Below are 15,025 nucleotides of genomic sequence, written 5' to 3' on the forward strand. Positions count from 1 at the left end.
ATAAAATAGAAATTAAAATGTAAAATAAAATATATAAACCTCCAAAAAGTTCACGGAAAATGCAATTAAAATTATGAGTTTATTTTGGTTGCAAAAAATTTATTTTCAAAATACTTGGAAAATGTGTATTATTAAAAAACTATGCATGGGCTTCCAAAAACTTTTCTGCACCAAATTACACTTAATTCCATCTTCTCATGAACTTCTTGAAACAGCCTGTGTAGTTATGTGTATTATCCAAATATAGTTATAATGAAAATGCACCTATTTATCATGAGAAAACAAGACATTCTTTTCATAATTTACTCACAGCACAAGCTGGAGGGCTGTTTGCTTCTGACCCTCAGCGGCAGGAAAAATCCACTTCTAGCTTGTGTTCCGGCAATACATTCCTCAAAACAAGTAAAATCATATTTACACTGTAATTATTTTCACTTGCTTGTTAGATTTGTTCAGTGTATTTCACGTGCTCAGCACTTTTGAGTGTAAACCCAGTTCCCATAAGGCACAAGTTTAAAGCGATTTCCTGCTGTGAGGCTCCAGCTTACTCAGTGTGGTTAGCAGAAAGACTTAATAGCAATACATTATCATGCAAAAGAAATAGCATGAATCTGAATTTTGCCTTTGAAAAAGCAGCATGGTAGCTTTGGGATCCGCAAGGAGAGAAGGCCTATACTTCCGGGAATGGAAAGTCCCTACTCGCACTTCCGGGGAAGAAAAGCCCTTGTCAAGGTCCCCATGGGTGCCTAAAGGTCAACCAGTGAGGATCAGACCTGCCTTAACTACTTTAACCCCCATGCCCTGTATCTATAAAAGGAGCCCTCCCAATCTCTGACGCAGGACTTCCCCAGCCCCTGCCCTGTTGGGTCCGGGGAACCTCGCCCAGGAGCGGAATCCCAATAAAAGCTTGTGAATTAATTGATTCGTCTACCTGGGAAGATTTGTTACATGCCGGACACCTTGCACAGCAAATGCAATTTAATTTTTAAATTATTGACTCTCAGTTTTTAAGTGGTGCTCAGTCCCTAATGAATATCACTCTTGGAAAAAAAATCTACCCATATTGTTGAATACAGTGCCATTTGCTAAGCTATCCTGTAACTGGCTTTTTGGTTAACACAGATTAGTAACAGAAATTTCATTTCTTGATATCTAGATATAAATATTTAATGTGAAATGCAAAATGATAAAATTAGAAAACTAAATTACAAAGATTCTGTTTAATGTTTAGAAATATTATTGATGATTAGTGATAATGAAAATTTTCTGGTCATGTGCTGGGTTAGGGAAAATAACTGAAGAAAAGTGCTTTTAATTTACTCTGTTATCATAAAAATGCTTTTAAATTAATCATTGCTGTATATTCATATTCACTTATGGTCTTTACTGTTAAAATGATCTCACAAAAAGACTGTACGTGCATTTTGGTTTACTGAACATGATAGTCTTCAAGTTTGCCTGTGTTCAAATTTATCTTCAATCTAGTCCCCTACAGATTTGAGGCTTCTTGGAGAAGCGTCCTAGGTCAAGATGAATTGTCACTATGATGGCAAGAACACCATTATGGTTGACCAAGATTCCTCAGTTTCTGTGACAGAGTTTCAACTTTGAAACAACCAGTGTTAAAAAGGAACTAAAGTTGAGGAGTGATAGAAGATCTCTGTCAGTCTGCCTTTTAAAATAGATATATAAATAAAAAAATCTTTTCTTAAAAAGTATGATGTATTTCTGTAGGTATTCTTCATCAAGTTGAGGAAGTTCCCCTCTATTCCTAGTTTGCTGAGAGTTTTTTCTTTTTTCTCATGAATGAATTTTGGATTTTATCAAATATTTTTCTACATCTATTGATATGATCAGATTATTTTTCTTCTGCTTGTTGATAAGAGGAATTGCATTTATTGATTTGTTTAATGTTGAGCCACTTTTTGATACATGGTTGTTTAGTTTCAAAGACTTGTTTTCCTGTTTTCAATTTACTGATTTCAGATATAATTTTTACTGTTTCTTTTTTTTGTTTCCTTTAGATTTAAATTGCTCTTCTGCTTCAGGAAGTTTACATAATTGGCTTTGAATACATTTTCTTTTCCAATAGAGGCATTTAATGTTAAAAATCTCCATGTAAGCATTGCTTTTGCTATATCTTACAAGGTTTGATAAGTTTTATTTTCATTTATTTAGAAATGTTTTCAAGGTTCTCTTGAGATTTCTTTGACATATAGCTATATAACTGTACATATTAGAGATTTTTTTCAGATATTTCTCTTGTTTATTTCTAGTGTAACTTCACTTTGTTCTAACAATATAATTGGTATTTTCCCCTGCTTTCAAATTTTTAAATATGTATTTATAAGCCAGAAAGTGGCCTATTTTGATAAATGTTTGAGTAGAATGTGTCTTCTGCTATTGCTTAATGGCGCATTCTGTAAATATCAACAGTAACAAGTCAATCTATATCAAGTTGATAGTACTGCTGAGGTGAAATATATCCTTCACTTTCTTTTTCTTTTTTTTTAAGATTTATTTATTTATTTATTTATTTATTTTAAGGCAGAGAGACAAATAGAGAGATGCTCCATTTGCTGGTTCAAATAGCCACTGTTATGTCCAGTTCATTTGTCCCCAAAGACCACCAAGGAGCCGATACTGCTGTAAAGCACACGAGAGTTTTATTGCAGGTCTGGGCCTGGACTCTCAATCAACACCGATGCAGCGGGTCTGAATTGAGAGCCCCGACCCTTCAGTTAACAAGGTTTTTATAGGGTTTTCAGAGATATTCTGTACATCATGGTACCATTTAGCAAATCAACTCATCCCGCGGGAAATTCAAAGGACTTCTGTTAGAATTGATTAGTGCATCCAGTGGCGGGAACGGACCTAGTAAAGGTGGTTGGATGGCTTTGGGGCTTATGCCTTTTAAATTGATTGGCCGAAGCATAGGGTCCGAGCTGCTGGGGTGTACGTGCCGAACTGCAGGGTCTCGGGAAGCTATCAATTACCTTAAATGCCCTGAGAAGACACCAGGATCTCTAGGTATTTCTCTGCTATCTGCTAATTGGCTGTTGCTAGGAGAGTTTACTACAAGGGGAGTTCATTTATTTACTTTTAGGAGCTTCTGGCTCAGGGTTCAGGGCCTGGTCAGGCCTGAGTTACAAGATGGAAGCCTAATTTAAAATTGTTGCACCTGATCCATGCTCAGGTCTCACACCACAAGAGCCAGGACTGGACCAGGTTGTAACCAGGAGCCAGGAACACCATCTAAGTCTCCTGTGTGAGGAGCAGGAACTTAAATACGTAGGCTATCATCTGTTGCCTTCCCAGGCACATTAGCAGGAAGCTGGATTGAAAGCAGAAGAGCTGAGACTTAAACTGGCACTCCAGTGTGGGATGCAGGCATCGCAAGAGGCAGCTTAACTCACCATGCCACACATCCATCCTGTCCTTATTGACTTTCTGCCTGCTTGATTTATCAGTTACTGAAGAAGATGTTAAAGTCTTTATAACAATTTGTCTATTTCTTCTTGCAATTCTACCAGTTTTTTCTTAATGCTCTTAGTTGCATACATTGTAAACATTATATCATTTTGGAGAATTTATTTTTTTTTAAAGATTTATTTTATTTATTTGAAAGTCAGAGTTACAGAGAGAGGTAGAGACAGAGAGAGAGGTCTTCTACCTGGGGTTCACTCCCCAGATGGCCACAATGGCTGCAATGGCCAGAGCTGCCCCCATTCGAAGCCAGGAGCCAGGAGCCTCCTCCAGATCTCCCACACTGGCACAGGGTCCTGAGATCTTTGGCCATCTTCTACTGCTTTCCCAGGCCATAGCAGAGAGCTGGATAAGAAGAGAAGCAGCCGGGACTCGAACTGGCGACCACATGGGATGCTGGCGCTTCAGGCCAGGGCTTTAACCCGCTGCGCCACAGCACCAGCCCCAGAATTGATGTTTTTATCATTATAGTGCCTTTTGTTGTGATTGTTTTCATTGTTCTGAATTCTATTTTGTCTAAAATCAGTATAACTACTTCATCTTTCTTTTGAATCATGTTAGCATGGTATATGGTATATACCTATCTCTTTAAACTATATATTTCTTTATATTGAAGTGATTCCTTGTGAGTAATGTGCATTTGAGTTTTGATATTTGTTTACTCTGACAATCTCTATCTTTTAATTAAATGTTTTAAAACATTTTACATTTAAGATGATTATTGGTATAATTGGTTTATATCTATCATGTTTGTAACTGTTTTATAGTCACTGTATTTATTCTTTGTTGCTTTCACCTCTTTTTTTTTTTTTTTGCTTTCTCTTATTTTATTTTCAAGATTTATTTATTTTATTTGAAAGGCAGAGTGACATAGACAAGTGACACAGACAGAGAAAGATCTTCCATCCATTGGTTCACTCCCCAATGGCCACATTTCTGGCCTAATGTGGCAGTGACTCAACTAACGTGTCCACCGAGAAAAGGTATTATAATGGTTGCTACTCCCTTTTTTCTTTTATCCTTCTGAGGGGAAATACAGATAGCAATCAGTTCTGTTCCAGATTCTACTCAATTCCCAGGTTCTAGGCAAAGAAACTCCCGGTTAGCAAAGATAAGTGAGTGACTTCACAAGGAACTACACAATACCCAAACTAATGCAATAAGAAGACAGCATGAAAAGATGTGGTGGCAGTGGGATGATTGTCAACAGCTTTTTCTAATAGGGGGATAAGCAAATGAAAGGACAGAGGAGTCAAAGATGACTTAAGATTTTTGGTTTGTACAAAGGGAAGAATGAAATGGAATTAATTTTTATTTTGTTTTGTTTTTAGTTACGTTATAATTAATTGGACAATCAAGTAAAGATGAAACTAGGCAGCTGGATATGTAAGTCTGAAATTCAGAGAACATAAGGCTAGATATATGTGAATTTTAGAATTATCAGTGTATTGATGGCTCATAAAGCCATTGGGGCAGGAAGAAGACACAAAGAGAGGGAATGTAGGTAATTAGGTTATTAAGTAACACAATTATTCTTGGCTGCAGTCTTTGGGTTTCTAATTTTCACTTTTGAAGTAACACATAATCAATACTAAAGAGATAAGTTTGAGACACTTTTAAACAATAAATGCTATGAGATAGGAAGGTGATTCAAGATAATATGCAAGCTTTCATAGTAGATACCTACTACATCCAAGAACATTTATTAAGCATAGTAATGGATCAGGTCTAAAAAACAAAATAGAATTATAAATAACTTATATTTCAATCAGAATTCTTTAGGCTTTTCTGAAGGAACTAGACAGCCACAATTTAGTTAATATTAATTTGAGGGGCCATTGTTGTGGTAGAGTGGGACAAGCTGCTGCTTGGGATATCCACATCCCATATCAGTACCAGTTCTAGTCCTGGCTGATCCAGCTCTCTACAAATGCACCTAGGAGGACATCAGATATTGACCAAGTACTTGGATCTCAGACACCTACCTGGGAGACCTGGATGGATTTCTGGGTTCTTGGCTTCAGCGTGGCCCAGTCCCACCATTGTGGGAATTTGGAGAGCTAACCAGTGGATAGAAGATTGATCTTTCCCTATCTTCCCTCTTCTCTGTCACTTTGCCTTTCATATAAAAAAAAAAAACTTTTAAAATATTAATTTGAAATACTCAGTAGCAAACCATTATTTCTATTAAGCACTATAATACTGTCTGAACAGTACAATTTAACTACATTGCTTTTTAAAAAAAAGGTTTATTTTAAAAGCAGCGTCTCTCTCTCTCTCTCTCTCTCTCTCTCACACACACACACACACACACACACACACACATTCAGATCTTCCATCTGCTGGTTCACTCCTCCAAGTAACAACAGCCAGGGCTGGGATAGGCTGACATCAGGAACCTGGAATTCCATCCATGTCTCTCATGTGGATGACATGGGCCCAAGTATTTGGGCCATCTTCTGCTGCTTCCTCAGGCACAGAAGCAGGAAGCTGGATAGGAAGCAGAGCAGTTGGGACTCAGAGCAGTGCTCTGATATGCGATGCCAGCACCATAGGTGACAGCTTAATCCACTGTGCCGTATCACCAGTCCCTGGCTACATCTTGATTTACATTAAATATCAATAAATGCGAAGCTTCTGCTTGCTTTCATACAACACTTTCCCTGTCTAGTACACAAACACATGATCATTCAGTCTCTCCTAAAAAAATGTGAACAACCCTTGCTAATACACCCAGGGAAGCAGTGGCTAGTGGCTGCTCTCTCTGTGTGACACTCTGCTTTTTGAATAAATAATAATAAATAATTTATACATAATTTATTATAATAAATGAATTATATCATATTATTATATAATAAGATATTAATTATAAGATATTAATTATAATATAATAATATTATATAATATATAATATTATCATAATTTATAATAATAAATAAATAATTTATAATAATAAATAATTTTAAAAATAGGATGTTTTTTGAAGGGCAGAGCTACAAAGACAGAGGGAAAGAAAGAGAGAGACACACACACACATACACACACACACAGAGAAATCTTCCATCTGCTAGCTTACTCCCCAGATGGTTACATCAGCCAGGGCTGGGCCAGGCTGAAGCCAGGAGCCAGGAGCTTCATTTAGGTCTCCCTCATGGGTACAGGGACCCCAAGAACTTAGGCCATCTTCTGCTGCTTTCCCAGGTGCATCAGCAGGGAGCTGGATCAGCAGTGAAGCAGCCATTGCCTATATGAGTTGCTAGCACTGCAGGGAGCAAATTAATCTGCTGAGCTACAGTGTCAGCTCCAAAAACAAAATTTTAAAAATAAAATAAATAAAAAGAAGGTGAGCAATGCAGAATCTGTCCCTATATGGGAAGGACATGTTTTTGTTGTTTGTGTCACAATCCAGCAAGGACACCATGACTACAGACACAAATCAGGGCTTCTCATCTTAGAAACATGGCACTCTGCCCCCCATCCAAACTTCTCCCCCTTTTCATTTTGGGCTTTGCCTTTAATCATCCCCACGTACCCTCCACATATCTCACTTGTCATTCCTTATGTGCACCCCATCCCCACCCCCACCCCCACCCCCATTTTAGCACTAGCAGCAGACACTTGAAACAGCATAAAGGGAATGCCCCTCGCTGCAAGTGGGCACCAGTGAGGAATGTGTTCCTGCAATCACAAATGCCACAGGGCTTCAGGAGCATAAGACATCCGCATAGCGCAGAATCCCAGTTTAAACTAATTCAGAGATCACCATGACCTTGAGCGGTGGGTTGCTTTTCCAAAGCCACAGCAGACTCTGCCAACTGCGTGATGCATGTGGATCTCAATAAACCTCACTCAAGTTGTTGCCTGAATGTCCTTTTCTACAACCCAAGAGATGCACTCTTGAAACAATTTCAAACCTACTGCTGACTTTTTTCCATTTTCAGAATGTCTTTTCATCGTTCTCCTGGTAAAATAAAACCATTCTTTCAGTAGTCAGCCAAAAACATAACCTCCTTCCTTAATCTGTGTTTTTTTACTTCATAATCAGGACACTATAAAACCTGCACGTCAACTATCGAAATACAATATTGATAGCACAGGAGGAATGATTTTTTTTAACTCCACTACTTCATACAATGAAAACACCTTCATTCATTTAGCCTCTTTAATTAAGGTGACACTCTTTGTCAACACTTCCACAGAACAATATTTGCCCACTCCAAAGAGATACTGCAAAAAAATTTAATATTTCTGTGTTTGTTCCTATATTCTTCAGATCTGTTCCAGTAATTGGGGTTTATATTTGAGGGTTAATCAGACATTAGAGACATTAAAAACTTGCAATAAAGGAAGGCAACTATTAGAGTGCTCCTACGCAGCAGAAAATGGTTTCTTCACAGTCTCAATGATAATTGGCCAAATTCTGGGCAAGCAGAGCAGAAGGACCATAAAAATACCATCAAAATCCACAGTAACTTCACAATGCTTCACTCTTTTAAAAATGTCATATTTCGAAAATATATATACATAGTGTATATATATATATATATATATGCAAAGTAGATTTCTGGCTTCAGCCTGGCTCAGGCCTGGCTACTGCAGCCCTGTGTGGAGTGAACTGATGGCTGAAAGATCTCTCTCTTTCTGTCTCTGTCTCTCTCTAACTCTGCCTTTCAAATAAATATATAAATATTTTATAAAAAAGACAGAAAACATAAATAACTTTAAATGTTGATAAACTGATAAGCTTAAAGACCAACTAATTCAGAATTTAGAATTATACACTACATTCCCAATTTCCAATCTTTAACAGAATATTAGCAATTATAATATGGAGAGCCAAGGTTTGGGAGTTTTCTTTGGGAGTAGTTCTAGTAAGAAGAAGAAAGAAGAAGAGGGAGGAGGAGGAGGAAGAAAGAGGGAGGAGAAGAAGAGGAGGAGGAGGAAGCAGCAGCAGAAATGATGTGGAGGTAGATATTAAGTAATTTAAATAACACATATTAGGTGATCGACTTGACATCAAATTACCATGTAAAATTAAATTCATATTATAGGATATGAAAACTGTCCCAAGCCAATATAATGGTAGATTAACACAGTTGACACTCAAGACTGTTAAAGACCCCCATATGTTGATTTCTACTCATTTTCTGACTGAACAGAAAAATGCAAACCCATATATGATTTTTTAAGTATTTTTACACAAATACATGTGTATATTCCATGGGATGAAGTGGTAGTCCTTCTTTCTAAAAATTCTGTTTTAACTGCCATTGAAAAACGTTGAATTTATAAAATATGTGATGAAATGTCTCCCCATATTGTAATAAGGAAGTTTTCTGTAAACAGGAACCACTAAGAGCTATTAAACTATACTGACCAGATTTATTTGATTTTCTGCTCAATTAGAAGCTGGAGTCTCCTCATTTTTAGTTTCTTCATTTTTTACAGGAAAGTTGCCTCTAGTTCCATGGGTAGCCATTTCAACCTGTTTGTCTTTTGCTCTTTTTCAATTGCTATTGTTTTGGCAAAAGATTTATCCTTTCTTTATTTTTCTTTTAGTTTCACCCTTTGCAGGAGCTGGCTGGTACCTCGACAGTCTCCTGTAGGCTTCTGCCTCTACTGTAACACCAACTAAACTGACCTTCACCTTGTGTTTTTCGGCAGTGGTTTGTGGCAGGGAATGCAGGTGCCGGGGTGACAATCGGCCCAGCACTGTGTGACCCTTTACAAAGTCAGGTTGCATGGCATCTTTCATAATCCCCACTGATAAACTCTTCCTGTACGATATTTTATTCTAAAATATAAGCCACAAAATAGATGACCATATTGATAAAGTTAATGTTTACTTAGGCTTATCTAATGCTTTTTCTTTTGTTTTTGTTTTAAATTAAAGGCAGAGAGAGACAGAGACACAAGAGACAGAGAGAGAGAGACAAAGATAAAAGATAGAGATCTTCCTTCGGCTGGTTTACTCCCCAAATGCCTGCAACAGCTAAGGCTGGACTGGCCTGAAGCCGGGAGTCAGGAATCCAATCCAGGTCTCTCATATGGGTGGCAGGGACCCAAGTACTTGGGCCATCACCACTGTCTTCCAGGGTATGCATTAGCAGGACATTTGAATTAAAAGCAGAGCATCCACTTGAACCAGTCATTCCAAAGGGATATGGATATCCCACACAGGGTCTTAACCTCTGTGCCAATTGTCCACCATTTTTTTTTTCTTTATAATCATCCTAGCCTCTCATACACCAGACTATTAGGGCCACATGCTTTCTCCTGATATAATGTATTGTTGCCACAGACATTTTCCCTTCTGTTCCTCCTCCTCTTTTTTTTAAACTGTGAATGCTTTTACTTTATTCCAGTATATAAATGATCACTGAACTGGGTACACAACTGTAGGTAAAAAGTTACTTTATGTCAGTGATTTGAAGGATACGTAGCATTTTCTTCCAGCTTCCATTATTGCTCTGAGCTTTTAACTGTTGCTCTTGTATAGGTGATCTGTATTCTTTTCTCTGGCTCCATTTGTGACTTTCAGTTTGTCCTATCTTAATTGCAATTTTACTACTATGTGCCTAGGTGTGGATTTCTTAATTTAATCAACAATACTTGTACGTATTTATGAGCTTCAGTGTGACATATCAATAGATGTCTAATCAAATCAGGGTAATCAATATTTCCCCTTCTTTGATGTGACTTCAAGATCAGAGGCTTGGCGATCCTTTCTTCTATTTCTTCATAAAATATCTACTAGGTTATTGTGAACTACAGTCACCTCACTATGCTGTGTAACACAAGAAACTTATTCCTTTAATCAATGATGGAAGATTCTCTCTCTCCCTATCATTGCCTTTCAAGTAGATAAAAATAAATAAATACATACATACATACATACATAAATACATAAATAAATACTTAAAAATAAATAAAAGTTCAGGTCAGTGCTATGGCATAGAGGGTAAAGTCTGCAATGCCAGCATCCCATGTGGGCGCTGGTTTCGAGTGCTGGCTGCTCCCCATCTGATCCAGCTCCCTGCTAATTTGCCTGGGCAAGCAGCAGAAGCTGGCCCAAGTGATTGGGCTCCTGATCCCACATGGGAGACCTGGAAGAAGCTCCTGGCTCCTGACTTTTGTCTGGCTCATCCCTGGCCATTGCAGCCATTTGAGGAATGCACCAGCAGATGGAAAAGCTCTGTCTCTCTTTCTCTCTCTCACTAACTTTTTCAAATAAATAAATCTTTAGAAATAAACAAATAAAGTTCACACATTTACTTTGTACTCTTTCATAATTCCAATATCAAACCTCATTAAGGCTTGATCTGTTGTTTGCTATTTCTGTCCTCACTTGTGGTCACTTGTTTCTATCTTTGGTGCTTTTAAAATAATGCACTTGATTTCTAATAACTTATTAATTCTTAAGTGAAGATTTTATATACTCATTTATTTGATCTGAGAGTGATCGTCCATCAAGTGTCCTATTAGCTATGCTCTATTTCAATTTTCTGGGAGTTGCAGGAAAATAAATATGGATATATATGGTCTCAGAATTGGCCAATAGCAAGCATAATCATTAGTCCGTATGCTTTGTTATTCCTCCAAATTTCCTAACATGGACAAATAATGCTTTCAAAACTGTATATTAATAAAACCATGGACCCAGAATATTTGGCACACACTAATTTTGCTCAATTAGTAAAATTTTATGCACATTAGGAAACAGGATTTTAAGTCCCTTCCTGGGAGCATAGTTACTGAAGACAAAGGTGTGTCCTCTGTGCTTTCCTACTCCACACTGCATAATTCGATCAGTGTAGAGTCTCAAAAAAGAATACTTTTCTCTTGAGATGATTTTGAAACATATTGCTCTGCTAGAAGTCAGAGCAGGGTTTCTACCTACTTGGGTCCACCTCAGCTCTCAGTCAGAACCCTGGTTTGATGCCAGAACCCCTTCTCCGTTAGGCATGACTTTGGTTAAGTATAAAATGTGTCAGGCAAAGGCAAGTATGAGGGCGGAGAGGAGAGGAGAGGATGAAAAAACTATAGGAGTTAAGTACAAGAGCAGGAACTGCAACAAAAACAGATCTTTATGGCTGTCGTCAGTTACTCAGATAATTTCACACTATGGACACGTTTTATGGTCAAAGGCTCGGATTTCCAAGTAGCTGTGTCTGCCCGCTTGTTTGATCTGTGACCACGATGGAAGGTCCAACGTTGCTGCCTTCGACTTGTTGTAGAAGAGGACCATGTGGCAATAAGGGATGATCTCAGACGGTGTTCTCTAAGGTCCACACAGATGCCCCAAGACGTTGTCGGGGACCGCAGCTGAAGCCTTTCCCAACATCTGAGGGTCTCTTTCACACCGGCGCTTGGGGCAGGTTTTGAAGTTTCAAAAGCGGTCAACTCAAACACACACCTCGGGCTCTAAAACAGGCTCCCCAGAGCCCGACTCCCCTTCTCCAGCGCTGGGTGGACTTGACAGCCCCACGCCTAGAGACGTGAACACAATCCCCCGCCCGCGGCCATCCGGCCAGCTCTGGGCACGGCACGGCACGGCAGGCCAGGCCAGGCCAGGCCAGGCCAGGCCAGGGCCCAGGCCCGCAGGGCGACGTCCGGTCTCAGCGGCCCTGCGGAGGGCTGGGCGGGAAGCCTGGGCTCCGGTTTTCCGCATCCGCCTGACTTTCCACACTTTAGACCCTGAGGCGTTTCTCTCCTGTGCCACTTCACCCCTCTATCCGACTTCTAGCTCACCCGGAGCCGTTCCTCCTCCTCTGGGATCTCCGTTTCCGGAGGTGAGGCTGCTACTCAGATGGTCTTTTCTCGCCCCACCGCCATCTTAGTCCTGGCTTTGCGCACTTAGGAGAACAGGGGCGGAAGTGACCCTCAATGCATGGGGTTAGGGTGGGAATCAGAACGCCAGCCTTTCTACTGCACGGATGTGTGACCTGGAGCAGGTTATTTGCTCTGCCTTTTGAAATAGGGGCAGACGTTCTAGAATGTTAATGTAGCAGCCTCAAATCAGCCGTGCCTCCATTTATTTCCACAGGCCGAAGCCATAACAGCCTGCCTCAACCATAACGGCACTTCGACTAGCAATTTTAGCTGTCTTCCCATTGAAAGGCCACCACAAAACACACCAAACACCAGAGTTAAAAGTTTATGGGGAGGCCGGCGCCACGGCTCACTAGGCTAATCCTCACTAGGCTAATCCTCCGCCTTGCGGCGCCGGCACACGGGGTTCTAGTCCCGGTCGGGGCGCCGAACTCTGTCTCGGTTGCCCCTCTTCCAGGCCAGCTCTCTGCTGTGGCCAGGGAGTGCAGTGGAGGATGGCCCAAGTCCTTGGGCCCTGCACCCCATGGGAGACCAGGAGAAGTACCTGGCTCCTGCTATCGGATCAGCGCGGTGCGCCGGCCGCGGTGGCCATTGGAGGGTGAACCAACGGCAAAAGGAAGACCTTTCTCTCTCTCTCTCTCTCTCACTGTCCACTCTGCCTGTCAAAAAAAAAAAAAAAAGTTTATGGGGGCGGGGGGGGGGAGGAGTAGGAGCGCAACAGGCTATTGGAAGGGAGGAAGGGAGGGAGGGGGAGAGAGAGAGAGTGAGTGAGTGAGTCTGTGTGGGAAGGCAGGTCTTGTTATAGCCTTGCATGGATAAGGAAGTGGGAGCAGGTTAGGGTGGGGGGTGACATTGACGCTTGTGGTTGGGCCATTTGGTCACCTAACTTATAGGAAGCCAGGCTGGATTTTGGAGAGGCTGAAACTTATCGTACAAGATGGCTCCTCAGATATGTCATCGGTTTCACTAACACCCATAAAATCCATCTTATCCACTCTTGCCAGTTTTCTTAAAAGCAAAACTTATTTTAATTATTACTATCCATACCCATCTCCAATTAATAAAACTTTTAAGATTACTCCAAGCTGCCTTTCCCAACTTCATCTCATTTTAGGCTTTACTTACAAAATCACCACCACCACCACTTTGTACCCTTCTTTCCTTGAGATTTATTTATTTTATACAGTGACAAAGCGAGGGGTACCTAGCTCTTCCATCAACTGGTTGACCCCCCAGATGGCCTAAGTGGCTAGGGCTTGGCCAAACAGAAGGGAAGAGCTTCATCCCTGTCTCCCATGTGGGCGACAAGCGACATCCTCTGCTACTTTTCCCAGGCAGTTAGCAAGGAGCTGGATGGGAAGCAGAGCAGCCAGGACTCGAACCAGCACCCACATGGGATACCAGCATCACAGGCCACAGGCTTCACCCACTACACCATATCATCAGGCCCTCATATTTTCATATGGTTTTTTCTCCACCACTATTTCCCTTTCCAAATTTCTGTTAAAATCCTAGCCAGCCTTCCTCCCTGAGGAAGTTACTTCTGATTTTCCCAATATCTTTGCATCTTTTAATTTTTATGGTACCTGACACATTGCCTTGTATTGCAGTCAGGCATTCCTACTTTCCTTTATACTTACCCTTTCCAATCACACATTATAAATTCCTGGAGGGGGGCTGGCGCTGTGGCGCAGCAGGTTAATGCCCTGGCCTGAAGTGCTGGCATCCCATATGGGTGATGGTTCAAGACCCGGCTGCTCCACTTCCAATCCAGCTCTCTGCTATGGCCTGGGAAAGCAGTAGAAGATGGCCCAAGTCCTTGGGTCCCTGCACTCACGTGTGAGACCCAGAAGAAACTCCTGGCTCCTGGCTGCAGCTCCAGCCGTTGCAGCCAATTGGGGAGTGAACCATCGGATGGAAGACCTCTATCTCTCTCTCTCCTCTCTCTGTATAACTCTGACTTTAAAATAAATAAATCTTTAAAACAAAACAAAACACTACTATAAAAAAATTCCTAGAGGGCAGGAACCATGGCTTTTTCATCTTTGTATTTCTAGAGGTGCCTTCCAAAACAGAATTCAAAAATAAGGAGGGGGGATTTAAGAAACCTGTGATATAAACAAAGTTGTTTTTTTTTTTTTCCTGAGAGCACACTTTTGAAATTGATAGCTACAAATTGGAAATGGAGAGCAAAGGGAATTGGAACACATTTCTCAATCTTAGTGCCTGAAACAGGTGCTTTCGTATATATTCTCTCATTTCTTCACAACAATCCTATATCATCCCATTTACAGATGAGACTATTAAACCTCAAGAGTGACTTCCCTAATATATTCCAGCTTTGAGTGGCAAACTTAATATCTTGAATTCCCTTTCTGTTAAACATTACTCAAAAAAACAGGAATTACTACCAATACAAGATCTTTTTCAAGATCTTTTCCATCATCATCTTAAAGGGGATTTCACAAATGCCCTTCCCAAAGCACAATATGTTAAATATATTAATTGTAATACCCTATAAGTAAAACAAGTAGATAGCATCCAAGTTCTATTATTCAAGCTTGATGGCTGAATAAGACATCCAGTGGACTAGACATCAATAGCCATTTTAATCTTAAATTTTCATGTTGATGTATTTTAAAAAAATTATGTGCATTTAGGTATTGTATTTGCCTGTGGCTATGTTGAATCTGTCACATACTATTTA

The sequence above is a fragment of the Oryctolagus cuniculus genome, chromosome 7 (assembly GCF_051225735.1).
Source record: "Oryctolagus cuniculus isolate XC-2025 breed Fujian yellow rabbit chromosome 7, ASM5122573v1, whole genome shotgun sequence".
Lineage (NCBI taxonomy): Eukaryota > Metazoa > Chordata > Mammalia > Lagomorpha > Leporidae > Oryctolagus > Oryctolagus cuniculus.